Below are 19,557 nucleotides of genomic sequence, written 5' to 3'. Positions count from 1 at the left end.
TAGATTATAAATAAAATCGACTTGTCAGCTTAACACGAATTTGATTACGATGTTGATGCTGGCAATAAATCCAAGTGCTATGTCTCATTCCAATACTGTTTTTAAACATTAAGGTTACATGAGACATGGACTTTGAGCAAAATGAATTGTTTTTCAGGCAAGAATCAAACCCGTGTAGACAGAATTATCAAAACTAGAAACAAAGCTTTTACTTTAAAAATCACATGCTCTGAGCTTGAACTTGTGTCATTCCTAGCAGAGACAAGTTCTTAAGTACCGAGACGTACACACACACACACACACACACACACACCATTAATTGGCTAATTATTGAGGTATAATGTACAGGGATATAAAGCCTTCTTAATCTTAATCTGTAATGGAATGTCATCATGAAGTTTACAATTATTAAGGGTTAGAATAATGAGAATTAGTGGATATTCGGACACAGAAGGTTTCGTCAAAAGCAAAGTGTCAAAAGCATTGTTAAAATATGACTTCCTGAAAATGTGAAAGATCTAGTCTTCTTGCAGTTGTTATATTCTTGTATCTCTTGAGCGACCCGAAACCATCCGATCAGCACGAGTTCGAACTCTTTATAAATAATTACGATTGGTATGGGATGGCCATACAGTATAGCAGAGACGATAAACATGTAATACATATGAATTTTGGTCCTAAATTTTAACGGAAGTGAATGTAAGAGGCCGAAGTTACGCATCAAAGGTAAGCGCTCTACCAGTGAGCCACCATGCTCCCCACCAGCAAGACAAGAATACTTTCCGGTCAGAGTCTTCCGGGACAAGTGGAAATCGGAAACGTTGTCACACTCTGTGCCTCATAGTTGTCAGAATTCTCAATTTATCGCAAGTTTTCAATACTCCCAACTCGATTGCCTTCATATTCTCGTCTGCATCATCTCCTATCTTGGGTGAAATTAAAAGGCCTTAGCTAGAGTATACTGCGTGGTCAACTCGAATGTTCAGTTTTTCTGGAAAACACTTTTCTGTTGCTGATGAACTCAAAGTAGCTATCATACATCATTGTATACATTAACAGGATTTGTTCACCTATTTCTATTACGGTCAATTATTATCACATTATCTTGCCAATGTCCGCCACAAGTAATTTCCAGTGTCTGCGGTGGCTCAGTGTTAGAGTGTTCACTTTTGGTGCGTGCGGTCTCTGGTTGGGTACCAATTCGCGGCTGATGGACTTTGTGATGAACGAATACCGTATGGGTAAGATTTCTCAGGGTTCCCACTTTTCCTTCACTTTCATATTCCAACATTTCATTCATTTTCATCATCATCGTCTCCTATAGCCTACATGGCACAACAATGAGACTTAAAACTGAAATATTTCATTTCATTTCATGTTATGTTCTGGTTTCTGATATGGTCTTCATTATTATTGCTTTACGATTCACGAAGAAATTAAATGTCGACTGCAAGCAGAGCAGTAGTATTATTATTCAGTTCAAAATCTTTTGCCGTCGCGAATTCTGCCGAAATATTTGAAGCTTAAAATATATAAAACGATAATCATGCCTATTGTCCTGTATGGTTGCGAAACATGGACGCTTACTCTGAGAGAAGAATATAGACTGAAAGTATTTGAGAACAAGATCCTGAGACGAATATTTGGACCCAAAAGGAAGAGGAATGGGGAATGGCGAAAAGTTCATTAACGAGGAACTACGTAATTTATATCGTTTACCAAATATTGTTAGGGTCATCACATCTGTAAGGCTCAGATGAGCAGATCATGTAGCCAAGATGGAAGAAAGTAGGAACGATTTCAAAGTTTTAACTCAAAGTCCAATCGAAAATGACCATTAGGAAGACCTAGGCCCAGATGCGAGGACAATATTAACCCCTTACCGCGTGCCGTGCCATATATGACACATACCTTTTTTGCAGTTTAGCTTTTTTGTGATTTATCAAAGGCATCAAGTGACTGTTTTGTCTGCTGTGTGAGATATTGATGTGTATGAATAAGAGATTTTGGTATCATCTGGAATGTTCTTTGTGAGTTGTAAGTGTATCATATATGACACTTACTTATTTCTCGTCGGAATTAAGTGAAAAATCTAAAATTCAAGTTTTAATTCATTTTTCAAGTTCCTATATGAGAATTTTCAATACTAATTACTTTTGTTTTCCCTAAAAGAAAAAAAAAATATACAGAAAGGGGTTAAGATAAATCTCGTAGAAATAGGAATACAAAGTAGAAACTAGGTCCAGTTGGCTAAGGACAGAATTCAGTGAGAGCTTCTCTGAATGCAGCATTAAACCTCCGGGTTCCATAGGCCATACAGTTACGTTGTATAGGTGTGTAACCTTCATTTTGAATTGTATTTTAATATGCAGTTACAGTTGTGTTTGTATTTCAATATGTACTTTTGAGGTAGTTTTATTCCTCTTTTATTCTGTTTGTTTTAAATGACTTTAATATTTTCAAATTATGTTAATGTTTTACTGTATTTGACAAATATGGTTATAAAATATGACTATCAAATAAGGAATTAATTTTTTTGCTCTATATTCAAAATGCATTTACCTTTTCTACCTTCATTCGCGGACCCTAGGTTGAGAAATACTGCATTGACCTCATTAAAGTAGAGCGAAAGTATAGAAAAACTATCGTTGCCCCATGTTAAATGCTCGAATGTATGTCAAATTATTCAAAAGTAAAGTAAAGAAGTAATTTTTGAACCACAAATGTGTTGCACATACCATTTGCGTTTTGGCACTAAACCATTCTTATTTTTAGGTAGCCCTCCTATACATCAAATATTCATGGTCTTTAATTTTCAGTTGAAATTAGGCGGTGTTGAAAGATTAACAGGTGGTTTAAAAGCTCAAGGTTTGGACAAAAATGTCCACTTGAGAATCCATATATTAATTTTTAAAAAATCTTGTGCAATTAGAAAAGAAGCACTTTTCTAGTAACGATATCTTTTAATTCGATTATTATATACGAATAAATATTTTGATAAATATTTCATTTTATGAACATCTCGTACATATATACTCTAAAACCATCATAGAGTTTTGTGGAAACCGAGTTAGTTTGTAGAACTCTGTTGATTCTATCAGACGACCACAAATACCTCTTGAACGCTCGCCTGGTGAAGGAAAAAGTTGTTCCGTTGCGGTTATTGGAAGCTGAATGAAATTACCACTCAACACCACAGACTGCAAGCACCACCACGCGTTAGGCAACGAGAGAATTTCTGAATAATATGTGCTCTGTTCTGCATATATTAAGCTTTGATTAGAAGCCAACCTATAGGGCTTTGGGGTTCTGTTTGTTTAACATATTAGTACATAACCTTCACTACCCTACACACACACACACACACACACACACACATATATATATATATATATATATATATATATATATATATATATATATACGAGGAGTGATCAGAAAGTAAGGTTACAAAGCATGAAGTGAAACGTGTATATATTATTTCGTACAACCAATACAGCCAACAGATAGTACATATATTAGGTTATTTTTCGACGTACGAGTTTCCATATCGGTTGAAGCACTTGTCGCATTGTGTGATGAGTTTAAATATTTCCTTCTGGTAAATATCCTGTCCTTGAGTGTTTAGCACATTGTCACGAAGGGTTTCACCTCCTCGTCTGAAGTGAAGCGACGGCCTCCTAGGTGCTCCTTCAAGTGCGAGAATAGGTGAAAGTCACTTGGAGCAAGGTTCGGGCTGTAGGGAGTATGGTCGATCGATGATGTCCCAGCGAAACTGCTTCAATACCGTGGTGGTCTTCTGGGTTGTATGTGACACCATTCTGCGACATGCTGACAACATATTACAATCACTCCGTAAACCTCTACCAGTGAATTTCAGACGAGGTTACATGCTCCGCCCACAGAAATCGAATAACAGAGTTGACTTCTTCACGAGACAGTTTCCCAAACGAGTTGCCACTTGTGTATACATACAGCTAGTGCCGTAGGTGAGGAGTGGCTGAAACTTTGCACAGTTGCCAACTCCATGTGTTAAAATTACCATACACTATTCATTCTTCTATAACAATCGAAACTTCAGAAATATCGGCCTTGTAACCTTAGTTTCTGATCCTTTCTCGTATATATATACTGGGTGTATGAAAAGTCCAAATCCAATTCCGTTATAAACAAGGATACGAAAAATGGAAAGAGAAAAACGTATGGTTTTCGATCCTTCAAGCGATTTGGATTCCGTGTTAGTAAGTTGATATGCATAGTTAATGCGCGATATCAATACGTTAATTTTTCGTTAAGCATGGGGTACTTATCAGTTTGAAGTCCAAACGACAGGCACAATTAAGAAAAATCTATCATTTTCAGGTTATAAACCACATATTTCCAACAACTTTCATCTCTATCCTTTCGTTTGTTTTTACCCGTAACTGAGTTGGGCTATGGCCTGGATTTTTCATACACTCGGTATATATATATATATATATATATATATATATATATATATATATATATATATATATATATATATATATATGTATATATATATGTATATATATATGTACAACGTTTTATTAGTGACTTTTCTAACCTTCGAGAAACGATAAGAATGAAGAAAATTTTTCTACGATGGTTGCTCTGAAAGAGATGCCTCCATTTCTTTTAAACAAACAACAGCAGAAACAAGGAATCACAAACATCAATAAATAGAGCATTGCTTCAGCTGTAAGGCACTATCTCTCCACATTTTTGTCAGCTATAAACGGGGAGCCTGTATGTTGCGCTCGTATAAATCCCCACTTACTGATTTAGTCAGTCGTTCACACCTGTGATGATGACATCATCTGTTAGCAAATGTCAACATACATGTCAAATACATTTTTCAACGGCCTGCAAACATCGTCATTTCTTGTATATTTTTGTCACCAGATAGGGTTTGACTCAGAGAAATGTCACCTTGAGCCTTATGTCGATTCAACTAGCCACTGGTCCTGGCAACTTTCAACTTGCAATTATTTCTGCTTTTGCGCATAGAGGGCACGCATGACGAACACAGTTTTTGATACTCCAGTTTGCTTAACATTATTTCCAATGTATGTCAATATTTAGCTACATGTACAATTTCTTAATCTTTAGTCCCCGGACGAACCTCATTTTCTGGTTCCACATTTGGGCATAGTCGTCCAGTACGTAGACTGCTTTTCACTTCACTTTCACCACTGTTGAAACGTACTATGGACTGCATCAAAGTGCTAACATCCACTGTCTAGTTTGCATAAAACTTCACCAAGCGTAGATGAATTTCAGTTGTTCCAACTTTTTTCGAGTGAAAGAATTAAATCACATATTGCTGCTTGAAATGGATAGGCAAGTGAGATATTACATGTGCAGTCTTCCTCATCTGTCTTCTAAAAACCACATACCATATATATTTTCAGGATGATTCAAAGTTTACTACTATAGCACCAATAATCGCCTACGATGTAACCTTTAATGAGAAAAGGGAGACACATTACTTTCGGTACACTCTCGCAACAATAAAATATTCAAACTCGAAATTGTAATGCATTTATGGCACCTGTACATCTAAGATACAAATCTTGAACCTCTGTCTGTCAGTCCGTTCATGCAGAGGTAACGAGACCACATTTTTCAGTTTGTCGAATGTTAAACCAAATTTTAAACTTTACTTATTCTCATGATAATTCAATAGAAAGGAATGATACTGCAAAGTGAAAATCAAAAACAGCTTCACGAACAGTACTGAACGTCCAGTTTCTAAATATACTTAGCTTAAGATAAAAACTAACTTACCTTTCCACGCACAGAACTTTCTATGCTGATCCCAGAAGTGATATGTGCTGTACTTATATTATTTACATTGAAGTTATTAATTCTAACTGAACAACAAGCATTACTTTGTTACTAAAAATGAGCTTAAGATTTGCATTCTTTACCGCGCATTTCTCTGAATCTGCAAACAGCCAGAATACAATATTGAGGAGTACACATACTCTACATGCACTTAATGATTATTATATGATTTGTAAAGAGCCGTCAACAAATTGTTTCTTTTTTCACGACACTATAAATTCGGAAGACTACTGGAACGACTTATTTCAAACATTCGTTGGGCATCTCATTGCGGCTGAAATTATAGACGTTTGGTTCCTGCAGGACGGTGTCACAGCGCAGAAGTTCCAGGTGACCATAGCATTAATAAAGACATTTGAGGAATTCACATTTTTTGACCTGCACGATCTCCTGATCTCGCTTTGACCCACTTTTATCTGTGAAGTTATTGCAAGAAAAGAGTTCACAAAAATATTTGATGACTTGGGAAATGCAACTTCTCCATAATATAATACATCACTACGCAAATCATTAGCAATATCTTCAGAAACATGCAGCATGTTTTCAAAATCTGTTTGCATGTCGAGAATCGTACACCTGAAGCATCAAAATACGATAATATTTGCGGAATTCTATGTGAAACATTTTTGACGGTGTGACATGATTACAGAGTGACTTTTAGGACACCCAGTTGATGACACCGTACCAACAACCTTATAGAATATTTCAAAGAAGCTACCATTAGACATCATTCATCTATATGTACTCTTTCATCTCATCAATGTGTTTTTTGAAGGAGACTTTTTTTAAACTCACAATTAAAGAACCAACTTCGTCCAGATAATCCGTTAATTGTTCCTGTAACTTTTAATTACATAACATATGCATTTATTGTTGTAATTGTAGATTAGTTCGACATTTTGATCAATGTTAAACAAAATAAAAAAGATAAATAAAACATCAAAGTTACACAATTATTTGTAACATAATAAACAGTACAGAAAAATTAGAAGTAGAAAATTTTCCATTAACTACAGTAACCAAAATTGGTTTAATCTTTTCTTTTTCTATAATGTATTTTTAAAAAATCCACTCTATTTCACGTTTAATTATCAATTGTAAATTTAAATTCTAATCCATGTCGCAATTAGCAATTACACTAATAGTCAAGTCATTGTTATATTTCCCACCATCAAATGTAATTACTCTGTTTTAAGTTTAATACTAATCAATGCAATCAGCATTCTCGGAACAAGTTATAGATTATGGAACGAAATTTGGATATATTACGAGTAAAAGCATACAGATTTTAACACTCATAAAGACTTATAACATGCTTTTAATACTCATAACATGCTTCGTCTGGAATATTGTACTGTATCGGTCAGAAACATTGACGTTTGGTAAAAATTATGAAAAACGACTGGAAGCTTTCGAAAAAAACGCATGAGAAGGTGTTAGAAATGATAGGGAAGAAAAGAAGAATGTTAGATATTATTAAGAAGAGGAAGAGAAACTGGTTGGGACATTGGCTAAGAACGAACTGTATCACGAGGGACTTGCTGCAGGATATGATGGCAGGAAAGAGAGGGAGGGGATGAAGGAGACTACAATTAATGGACGATATCAAAACAGAAAATTTGTACGTGGAAACGAAGAGGTTTGCAGAAGACTGTGAAGAATACAAGCTTCTCAGTATGCTGAAAATGAATTCCCAATAATGGCAGAATACCAGTGATGATAATAATTTAACACACAAATTTACGTAGATATTTGTGATCACTTTTTGGTTTGTGTTACACACACCATACCGGACGCTTCCGTGACCTTGAGTATAATTTGTTCGGATAAAAGACGATGACAAAAGAAACAATATTAGATTCGTAACCAATGTCCACGGGAAAGTAAGATATTTCGTGTATTTTATGCTAAACTATAACAGGAAAGCATAAATAGGGTCTATAGTTAGTACGCTTGTACAGGTCGCCAATAAGATAGCTTTGAAATGTCAGATAAGTAAATTCGAAGAAATACGTACAAATTCTTACGTTAGAAGATTTTATATTTGTTATGATGACAGGAGTTGGGAAATGGCTCATTGATAGGAAATTTAGGTTTCTTTGATTATGTAGTTTAGTTTAGTGCAAAATTTATTTTATTTCCACTCTAGTTCGAACGTGGATATTGGATGGTTTTATTTTACGGGAGAGAGTACGCTAAGGTGTATTTGAATTCTGATCTATCAAGAAAGGTCAGTCATAGGGTTTTTGTTTTAGGAATCTAGTGTTCTGGGTTCAGTCCTCCTGAAGTTTGATTTGTTCTGATCTTACTGATAAAGTGTTCGTGGTTGAGGTCTTGAATAGGATGGTTCTGCATCTAGAACTGTTGCCATTTGTACCTAAATATTACCCGAGGCAGATCTATTTTCTAACCTTTTACTCTAGTCTTCTAGTTAAATTTAAATTACATAGAATTCTTGTATAGTGGCTATCTTATAGAACTATCGTCAGAAATATATTTAGGGCAGAGAGTGGAGTACTCTCAAACATGAATACCTGTATTACTAGCTCTCAGATACGATTTTTAGGAAATTTAGCTGAAGTTAAAGTGAAATAGAGAATCTGTTTGGTTCTCCTTTAAATTGGAAGATTGAGTTTAACGTCCCTTTCAGCAGCGAGGCTACATAAAACGGGACCTACTGATTAACGTGGAATCCGAACCACATGAGCTCCAGCCAGGAATCCAACCCGGGTTTTCCACGCCAAGATTGAATTTAAGATAGGGGATATCTCATATACGAGAATTTTGCCAAGTTTGATACTTTGTCTTCACAGAGAACTGTCTTTACTTAAAGAATCATAACTTTAGAGAAATATTGGAATTCTTGAATAAACATCCGTTAAAAGGATGTAAACTGCTTTTATCTATACAAAAATACATCAGCTCGAGTTCTATTCTTTTAAAGTTTCATGCACTGGACGTCAGGAATTGTGCTAGCATCATTTCTGGATTAGTAAGGAATACCTTGTGAGACATTCGTTATTTGTATCTCTCTTACCATTTTATTTCAAGAGTAATATCTCGTAATAAAGACATTTAAGTTAAGTATGTTCATATTTGATATTTATTGACTTATTAATTTCTCCCTTACTAGTCAGTATATACAGAGATCAGTTTTCTATTTTTTTTTTTTTTTTTAGTTTTTCTTCCTTAAATCATTACAAGCGACATTTTCGAAAAACGCTGAAAACAATTTGCACTTAGACCTATTTTTAATTAAGAGTTTATATACCGAATTTTACATCCCAAGCTTTTTAACAAATCTTCTACACTTCCGCTCTCTTCTCCCCTTTAAGAGGCCTAATCACTGCAAAATTAAAATACCGCTAATTTTACAGTAATTATATGATTCATTTACATAGATAATAGATAACCGAAAAGTGGAACAAGAATACCCTAGACAATATTATTTTGCATGAGGTGCCGTTATCACGAGTCATTTAGAAGCTTTCCGTTTGCAGCCATTTATAAACGCGAAAATAAATGCCGATTTTCTAAATGGCTAGAAATTGAAAGCAGATAGGTGAGTCGTGATAAGGATATCTCATGTAAAATAATATTGTCTAGCAAGCTCTTGTTCCACTTTTCGATTATCTTTTACCTATTTGAAGATATCACATAATTACAGCAAAATTAATGGTATTTTAACTTCGCCATGATGGGTTCTCTTAAAAAGAAGTTTTTTTTTTTGCAACGCAGAAACATGTATTTAGTTGTTTTTGGCAAGCAGTTTATATATATTTTTTTTTAACTTTTTTAAGTTCAGAGGTTTATGAAATTCTTTATTCTGTCGAAAAAAGAATCTTCTTCTTTATCACTTCTTGGAATATATTTCTGAGAAATGTCTTTGTTATTCCTTGTTTCTGTAACAAAAAGAGATTTCCATCTAATATCATGTTTTTAGCCATATTACTTAGTATGAGCTCAGTGTCGCTGAGTAAGTTATATTTTTCCTTTTTTATCTAATAGTGTGTATGCAACCAGGCCTCCGTGCAGCTACCAATACTACTGTTACTAATCTCTGAATCCACACATTTGATTACATCTACAAATACAAACAACATCCCACATTTCAACTTCCCACACATATATCACAACGTGATATACACCTCACGTCCACACATGACTGACCAACCACAAGATCTCCTTCAGTGGAAATGTCATTATCCGTTGTGCCGCGGAAAATAGGTGAATAAAAAAGATAGGATCTATGAATATCATTCTGTTAGTCCTCGCCATTATTGTAGTGACTAGTAGGCGCTCCTGTGATGAATAAAGTTCCGGGTTCAATCCCCGGTGAGAAAGAGTAGAAATTGGAACGAATTAGAGTGGTTCGGATTCCACCTTAAATGAAGGTACACGCCTTGTATAGTGTAATCTTTATGCTGAAACGGACACTAATTGTCAATTCTTTCAACCAATGTCAGCCTGTCATTACTAATATTACCTTAAAGCTGATCTGACAAACAAAATGAGTATACGGTAATAGACGCAAAATAAGAACAAAATTAAATGAAATTAAAGACAAATTCAGACCAAAGCATATACTATATAATAAATAATATCGTTAGAGTTTCGGCAAAGATACTTCGCACAAATTGTAACGATATAAACTGTATATTTACTGGTCTTTGTATCTTGTTGTAATCCATCTCTTTGTTTCGTTCTTTAAGAAAAACCTGAGTCACTCCCTCCGTTCTTTATTAAAATTATGTCCCTTCACCACTAGAGGGCCTTTGTACGGACAGAGGTTAAGTGAGTTCATTCGTTGAATTTGAGTTTCAGCAGTGAGACTATACGAGACGTGAACCTACAGCTCTCTACAATATACCACACCAGCTCCCGCAGAGAACCTAATCCGGGTCTTCAGCGCTGAGTGAACGGGCTATGGATATTTACAGGAGAAATGAGTTGAAGTAATTGAATTGTAATTGAATTCTGTGTTATTTAAGAATGGAATCGTACTACATGTTGTGGAAATGAGAACTGCAAAATGCTGTAGAGACTGTATGTATTTACCAGAAGCGCACATAATGGAATACGAGTATAAATATGCAAGTAGTTAGCACTAACCTAACCTAAATTAACTAATTGAAATTTTATCATTCTTTTTTAAAATAAGGCTGAACCCCTTGAGCTAAAAATAGTCCAAGTGAAATTGTGGAGGACAATATCATATTGATGGTTTTCTGGAGGGTCTTCCGTGTCCTCTTCATTATAATTCAACGAACTTTTTGAAAATTATTCATTTTCATTAATTATCCGTCACTTTAACCCTTTTAGGATTTCCACTTTTTGAGGTAAATTTTAGTCTTTCAGCTACTGCTTTCTTACTATTTATCGTAGGATCATGGTTTATACTTTTTTTTCATAGATCGTACTTTCCAACGATATCACTCGCTTGTCCATATTATACACCAGAAACATGAAAATTGAAAAAACATGAGATTTTTTGAAATGTTTTTTTTAAATTTGTGTGCCCTTCTGGCCTGGGCCTGAGTTCGCGTCGGGATCTGAATTTTTTAAAATAATACGTTGTTATATACATAATACGTGTACAAAATTTCATTTTTGTATCTTGAAAACTGAGGTCGGGAAAAAATTGTTGAAAGTCTGAATTTAGTCTCTCTCCCTCCCTCTCTCTCTCTCTCTCTCTCTCTCTCTCTCTCTCTCTCTCTCTCTATATATATATATATATATATATATATATATATATATATATATATATATATATATATATATATATATATAATATTATAAATATTTACTGCATCATCTATTTGACCTAGAGTCATGGTTCAAACGGCATTTTTTTCAGTATGACAAGCACTTTCCAACGGCACTACTCGCATATCCATATCATATATCTGAACCGTAAAATCGGGAAAAACGGAAATTCTCTGAAAAATCACCCCCTCGGTATACTTTCGCCCCTCGGGTCCGGCCCCGGTTTCAAGTAGGGATATAAGAAAAATTTGAAAAATACCCAAAAATACGCACAATCTGTATGCATAGTCCCAATCTGATATTATGAAAACTAAAGGCGTGAAAAAAGTTTTGAAATTTTCCTTAAGAAAAAATAAAAAGTCACTCACCTCCGCCTCCACTTGGCGCTGCCAATTTGACCATCTAGTTCTAAAACGCTTATGGGGTGTTCTTTGGTCCATTCTTGACTTGAATAATAAAAAACAGCTTTAATACCTGTTATAGAACCTAAATAAGCGGTCAAAGACGATACTATGCCAGGGTAACAAAAGTTACCAAAAATCTTAAAAACGGGTTAACGTGCAGGGTATGAGCATAGGATGTAAAACCGATTATCTAAGTACATTTCTGTTAAGAAGCGACCACAGTTAAATGTTAATACAAAGTACGAGCCACCACACTAAACGTTTTCCTCTTAACTTCTTAAATTGAATGATATCCTCATGCTTTTGTTATTACGGAAAAATTGATTTATACATGAAAACTATTATTTAAATGTTTTCGAAAAACTTTGTATTCAAGTTAGCTTACTCGAGAGCAAACTAACATTTGTGATGTGATTTTTTTTTCAAAATGATCAATGCCCTATTGTAGGATTGTTAACTAAATAATTATTTATGAAATATGAGCAATATTGCTTGAGTCGTTTTTGAGAAAGTCGCTGGAGAAAAACTAACCCCAAACAGTAAACTATCACTTTTTGATTTTCATAGAGAAACAACTCACGCTATATTATTGGATTGTAATGAAATATTAATTTATGAAAAACATAATGGTTTGAACAAGTTTCCAAAAAAAGAAAATCACTCTTTTTATTTTCAACTACAGTAAACTGCCGTTATTTCGGGTGATAGAAAAAACATTTTATAAAATATCGCTAGATAATGCTATATAAGATTTAAGTTTACATTTTAATCCAAGCACATCGAACGACATATACATCAGAACGAACAAACATCCAATAATCTATCTTTACTTCGATCGATGATAGGAAAGTACTTCGTGGTGCTCATACCCCGAAAAGCTATTTTTCGATGTATGTCCGTCTATCCGCGCGTCTGTTCCTCTACTGAGCTGACGTTAACGACAGGGAGCGCTTATGACAACAACTGCTAGTTTCTTCCGCGCAACTACCATTGTCAGCCTCATCTCACAGTTGATTGTACGCGCGTGGGGTTGTGCACGTTATGTTTTTCGTGTGTATATTAGTCATTTGCTAAACGTTATGGTTTTCGTGTGTATATTAGACATTTGCTAAACGTTATGTTTCTCGTGTGCATATTAGACATTTGCTAACTTGGATAGCTTTTCATATTTACTAGAAATGTAATATTATAGGCAAGAAACAAATTTAAGATTTTTTTAAAAAAAGAATTGGTAGTTCTTTTGGTTGATAGTTCAGAATAGGATTTGAAAACGGCACGGTAGCTAAAAAGCGTTATAAGTTTGGCGACCACTGTTCTGGAATAATAAAAATTAATACACGATCAAACCAGCAACAGTGAATGATGTGATTCGTCGCTAAAAATATTTGAAGCAAATATTTATACATTTTTATTATTCTTCAGCAATAATATTGAGAGGATATAATATGTATTCAAAATATACAGAAAGAAATGAGTTGCTGGTATTTACACTCTTCTGAATTTTGCTTCTGCTTCTGAATTTTATTGCTTCTGAATTTTATTACCACGAAGGTTTATTAATTGTGTTTTGATAAATAAATAATTAATTAAGAGAAAAAATTCGTAAATTTGCACATATCAATACGTTGGGTATATATTTGCTTGCAATTAAGCTAGTTACGTAAAAGTATTTTTTTAAAAGATGAATGTATCGATAATATATATATATATATATATATATATATATATGTGTGTGTGTGTGTGTGTGTGTGTGTGTGGCCTATTATAATTTTAATTAAAATCTTTCAAATAGCTGTTTGTATTGAGATAGTTAATATTATATATATATATATATATATATATATATATTATATGTTATATATTGTATATTATATATTATTACAAATATCATTAGCGCATATTTAAAATGATAGAGTGTAAAAAAGTTTATCTATCTATCAAAGAATAATGATCCCATATAACTAGATTAAAATCATTGCATTTACCGATATCCACTTCTTTGATTTAATACCATTCTCTCGTATCTCGTATTCATCTACTAATGTACAACACTACAGAATTATATTATTTATTAAAGTTAATCTCTCTTTTCGGTTCCAAGGCTACATGAAACATGGAGCTATAGCTTAAGTAGATGTAATACGTACAATTAACGAATGCAGTCGCACTGGGAATGGAATCAAAGGCACTCAGTATTAAATATCCGACCACTTTCTTATATTTTAATACGTAAATTAGTAGTCTATAATAATTATTAAGACTGCGATAATTGTGTCTTATAAGACTGTAACCTTAGTACGTCCGTTCGTTACTACATACGATAACTTTTGAACGAAAGCGAACTTTTAAATTGTGGTTTTTACACTACATAGGTATAACGATTATTTCGACCGAGGTCGTAAAGAAGTGAATTTCATTATCAATTTCAAGGCTAACAATGAATGACGTTAATGCACTTTATTGTTTAAAATCCATGTCATTCCCTAGGTTCTATAACATTTGTACAGCAGTACGTAGTATTGATTGACCATGATAAAATGATATGTAGCTTTTCTTACTGCAAAAAGTTCATTGACTTTTAGTTTAGCGTGAGCTAACTTACTGATTTTACAAGAGTTTTCAGGTAAAGGACAGTCATTTCATTAATGGAACATGTATCGAGGTATCCTAAGCGACCAAACAACTGCTTGGACGCGTAGCCGGTCAGATTGCTATAGATTCTGTCTGGGGGATGGTCATTGACGAAGCCGGTTAGTGGTCAGACGCCACCAAACCATACCTAATTTCAGATCGACAAGACTTAGATCCGAAGACATAGCAAACCCGTACCCCTCGCTCGGTTCATCTCGAGGAATGAAGATATGCGCAATATTCTGTTGGAAAACAGTCCCAGAAAGTGTTTACGTAAAAGCGACATGAACGACAATATACGACCTACTATTCATACTCCCGTGAATGAGAACATATACTGAATCAAGGAATATGAATCTTATATATACTCATTCAAGAATCTGATTAAAAGAGGAATATGAAGCTTATTTCTCCTTCACTTGTCAAATAACAATGTTAAGTTTGGGTCCTATATGAATAAGCAAGAGACGCTGGAATTTCCTCTTGTCTGCTAGTTTACAAAGGTCCACAGAACCATCGCTGTGTCTAAGATAAAAATAACTCTCCTCAATGAGTATCTCTTCATTCCCTCACCACTGTATTTTCTCCCAATATCACCGAAAAGATTCTTGGTGAAAAGCAGGTGTCAGGAGTGTGAAACGAACGGAGGATAGTATATTAATCTTAAATAATTGAATGTTTAGTGTTCGTAAGCTCACTGTGTTTAGTGTTTGGGGGTACTGTGGGGAATCCTGATTCCACTGTTGGTTCCAGACCTTCCAGTTAGGGCTGCCTGAATGATTCATCTTTCAAGGAGCACTTCAGTACGGAAAGAGGGAACGTCAGTTATGAGAACCTTCTGCCTCCTTTTGAGTATATCGCCGGTAAACTACTAAGAAGACACGACACACAAGCACAATTCATCAGAACGACCCTCCGATCTCTCGCTAGCTCAGTATATGTTCCCGCTTGAAGGCACTTAAGTGTACAGTAGACGTTCGCTGGTGTCATTCCTAGGAGGGATACACACAATGTGATCCGATCCACATTTAACTACACTCGTGTTGTTGTTCACAATCTTCATAATACCCTTCCTACTACGACCAACATAATGTATTCTTTATAGACACTACGATCAGTCTACAATTTATGATGGCCCGTGTACTAGTATCTTTCAACTAAGATCAGAATGCTCTCTAGAGATGCCCATTCTTTGGTCTGAGTTTAGTTCGAATCGGGTGATATACTGTATACTAAGTGGTCTAAAATGCTTTGCCACCAGTGTCTTATTTCACATTCCACGCAACATAAAATCACCCTTCAATATGAAAGAGATTATGTGAACGAAGAAGTGAGGGAGTTATAGAGAGTTATGATTTGCAAGGAAACAATAGCTGAAGATGAAGTTAGCTTCCATCGAATAAAGTAAGTGAAAGCTTTTTATATTAGCAAAGGAAAAAAATGTATGTAGTATTCGTTGATGTAGGAAAGGATCTATGTAATCTGAAAGATTGGGATAAAATGAAATATCAGAATCTGCAGAAATTTATATTTGAGCCGTCCATTTAAATTTGGTATACAAGAAATTGTGTAGGAATAGAATAGTGAAATTGTAAGAGATTTTCGATAAAACAAATTGCCTTTCAATGACACTTACTACCCTAGAAGACTAACCAAGAAGAATTTGGTTGGGCAACAGATTGAATTGATAAAGACTAGAAGAACTAGTATATGATATTTGATCTTCAGAAAATATAATTGTTAACTGAAAATTAACACAAAATCAGGAAAGATTTTTCTTAAAAGGCTGTAAAAATAATTTGAAATAAATATGAAAAAGATAAAAGCAATTATGGCTAGAAATATCAAGAATAAGACAATTATAGACTTCTGAGCAAAAAAAAAAAAAAAAAAAGACTAGTTTTCAATATTATTATTGAATATATTATAAAATATAGGTAGTATTATTATCGAATATTTGAAATGTAAACAATAAATTGCAACCTGAGAAATTATTAAATATCTTTAAGGTAATTGTGATGATAACGATGAAAGGAAAAGCATATTATGTGAGTCACTGAATGAAGAGTTAGAAAAGTGACCCAAATGTAAAATATCGCATTGTACGGACTAGAAACGGAAATGGGCGTAACCCTAATAGTACTTCTTTGAAGACAATGTTAATGGATATTCTTACCTGGAGATGCTTAATGAGTGGTTGGTGCCTCAACTGGAAGAAAATGGTATCAAAGACACTGTTGTGATACAGCAAGATGGAGCACCAGCGCACTTAGCGATTTACGTGCGCAATTACCTGAATCAGACGTTTCCTCCCCCTTGGATTGGAAGAGGTTGCGCATCTTCACCAGCTCTCTTTGCCTGGCCTCCAAGAAGTCCCGATCTGACAACACCAGGCAATGCTCTCTGGGGTTTCATAAAGCAACAAGTAAGAAACACTCGATATCATATAACGCAGGAATTACGGGCAGTTTTGGAACACGCCTTCACCCTCGTGACTCCGGAGTATCTCCGCAAAACATCTGCGAAAACTTGGCGCAGAATTCAGCTGTGTTACGACATGGATGGTGATCATACCGATGTTTATGACTCTTAGGACTCTTAAGACTTTAAGGTAACTGTGTACAGACATTCTACCATTACAAACACTATACTCTTGAAACTAAAGAGGGGAGGTACGCTCACTTCCGAACCACTCTATAGACATTACGAAAATACGACATGTAATTGCTTGAGTTTTTAGAAGTTTGAATGTTGAGGGGAACGGGAAAAATTGAATGATTCGAAAAATAAACCAATGAGATGCATTTGAGAATAATAGGGTAAGAGAATATAATATGAAATAATTTGAAATATATTTGGACATGGTAGTAGAGGAAAGTATACTCTGAATGACATGGTAAATTTATGACGGAAGATAAACAAGGAACGTAGAGAAATATCAAATTAATGAATATCACTAATTGTATAATTTCTACAAGACAAAGTTCCCCAAGGATCCTTAGCAAGTCATCTACCAGTGACATAAAAACAATTAATTGTATTGGTACTGGATACCTCTAACCTTTAATACACTTGATTTCTATTTACCTTACGATTTTTATGTAATTTTAGTTGGGGTGTACAAGCATTCTTTGTTCGAGTTGTCTCCTCAATGTTTACATGCTAACCAACTAACTCCAACTAACCCTATGACCTGTGAAACCCGGAAGTTCAGTACCGCGTTCACGAAAGGTCTCTATTGACTTCTGTCCTTAGCCAACTGGATCCAGTTTCCACTTTGTATTCCTGTTTCTACTAGATTCATCTTAATATTATTCTCCCATCTGCGCCTAGGTCTTCCTAAGGTCGCTTTCCTACTGCATTTTCAGTTAAAACTTTGAAAGTGTTCCTACTTTCTTCCATTCTGGTTACATGAGTTGTTCACTTGAGCCTCCCAGATTTGATAACATAACCATGTAGGGCATAATCGTGTGATATAAAGCTTAAAAAAAAGATTCTGCTGCAATGCTATATAATAGAAGGCCTCGTACAATATTGATGAGTGTGAATCAAACAAGTCTGTTCACAGTATATTTCAGAGGCAATACTACATAAAGACTGTATGAACAAAATGGTTAGCATAATCTTAATATTTACACTGCTTTTAACACGTTCGTTGTGTTACGAGTCATCGGTGGCTCGTCCAATTATTTCATTTCTGTGCGGTGCTGTTTTATGCATTCTATTATCTCTGTGTGTTTGTGGTATTTTATTTTGTACAGATTTTAAACATTACTAGCATCCACGTGCTACACGAGTCACCAATGATGCGTCTTGCTTTGGCATAATGTAGCTTCAGATTCTGTGAACAAATGTCTAAAGTGGGAATTTGAAATACCGTGCTGTCATCTGTGGAAAAAAGCTCAAAGTAAGATCTGTGCACGAGTCAACAGACAAACCTTCAACGAGACACACGGTGACACGTATAGCACTGAGATCCAAACTTAGTTTTACACTGCCGCAGCGAACATGTTAAAGGTATGTTCGTTATCCATTCATTTTTCGATCACCCTGTATAACATAAATATAATATGAAATTAACAAGAATGAATGTCAGTAGCAAATTTATCACTACAAATGGATAATTTTGTTTGTAGGATGGCTAATTTCATCTATGCAGCATACAAAATATTAACATTTTGTTGATTGTGGTAATGTTCCAATTGACAAAATAGTTCCTGTAATTTTTCTCCATAATAATATTCTGCAAAATTTTGTGGGTAACCGATACAGTTAATGCATCACTAAACATCATATAGTTCAATGACGTTTTTGAACCATGTTTATTCTGTAACCAATTTAAACAACAGCTCTTTATCAGTTACTCTACATTCGCTCTCATGTGCTTCTGCATTTTTATCTATTGGAACAAAACTAAACAGTCAAATATGTATTGTGTAAGCGAATATGAGGTTTCCAATTACTAATTTCAAACATATACGCGTATTGATTGACTGTTAAAACTCTCCATTTGTATGTTTGCCCGTATACAGTGGGTCAAAAAAGTTTCCGTACAGCTGTTTTCCGGCTATATATTGTAATATGCCTTACAAAGTACAGAGAGGAAATGACAATTTCTATGAGTTTCCTGTAAAGAACTTCATAATAAGCACATACATAAGGAAATAAAACATTTGTAATATATACTTCAGTACAAAATCAAATACACACGAAATATTGACCATATTACAAATCAAAAAAGTTTCCGTACACAGAAAGAAATAAAGCTTTCCTCACGAATCTCTGCCGTGATTCTAATTCTTTTTTGCAGCCAACCGCACGTAAATAAGGGCACCATGTTGCGTTTCGATCGCAGTTAGTGATCATTGGTCCTCCTTTAGCCCTAAGC

Source organism: Thermobia domestica, chromosome 14, assembly GCF_964235325.1.
Source record: "Thermobia domestica chromosome 14, izTheDome1.hap1.1, whole genome shotgun sequence".
NCBI lineage: Eukaryota > Metazoa > Arthropoda > Insecta > Zygentoma > Lepismatidae > Thermobia > Thermobia domestica.
This window is presented reverse-complemented; position numbering follows the sequence as displayed.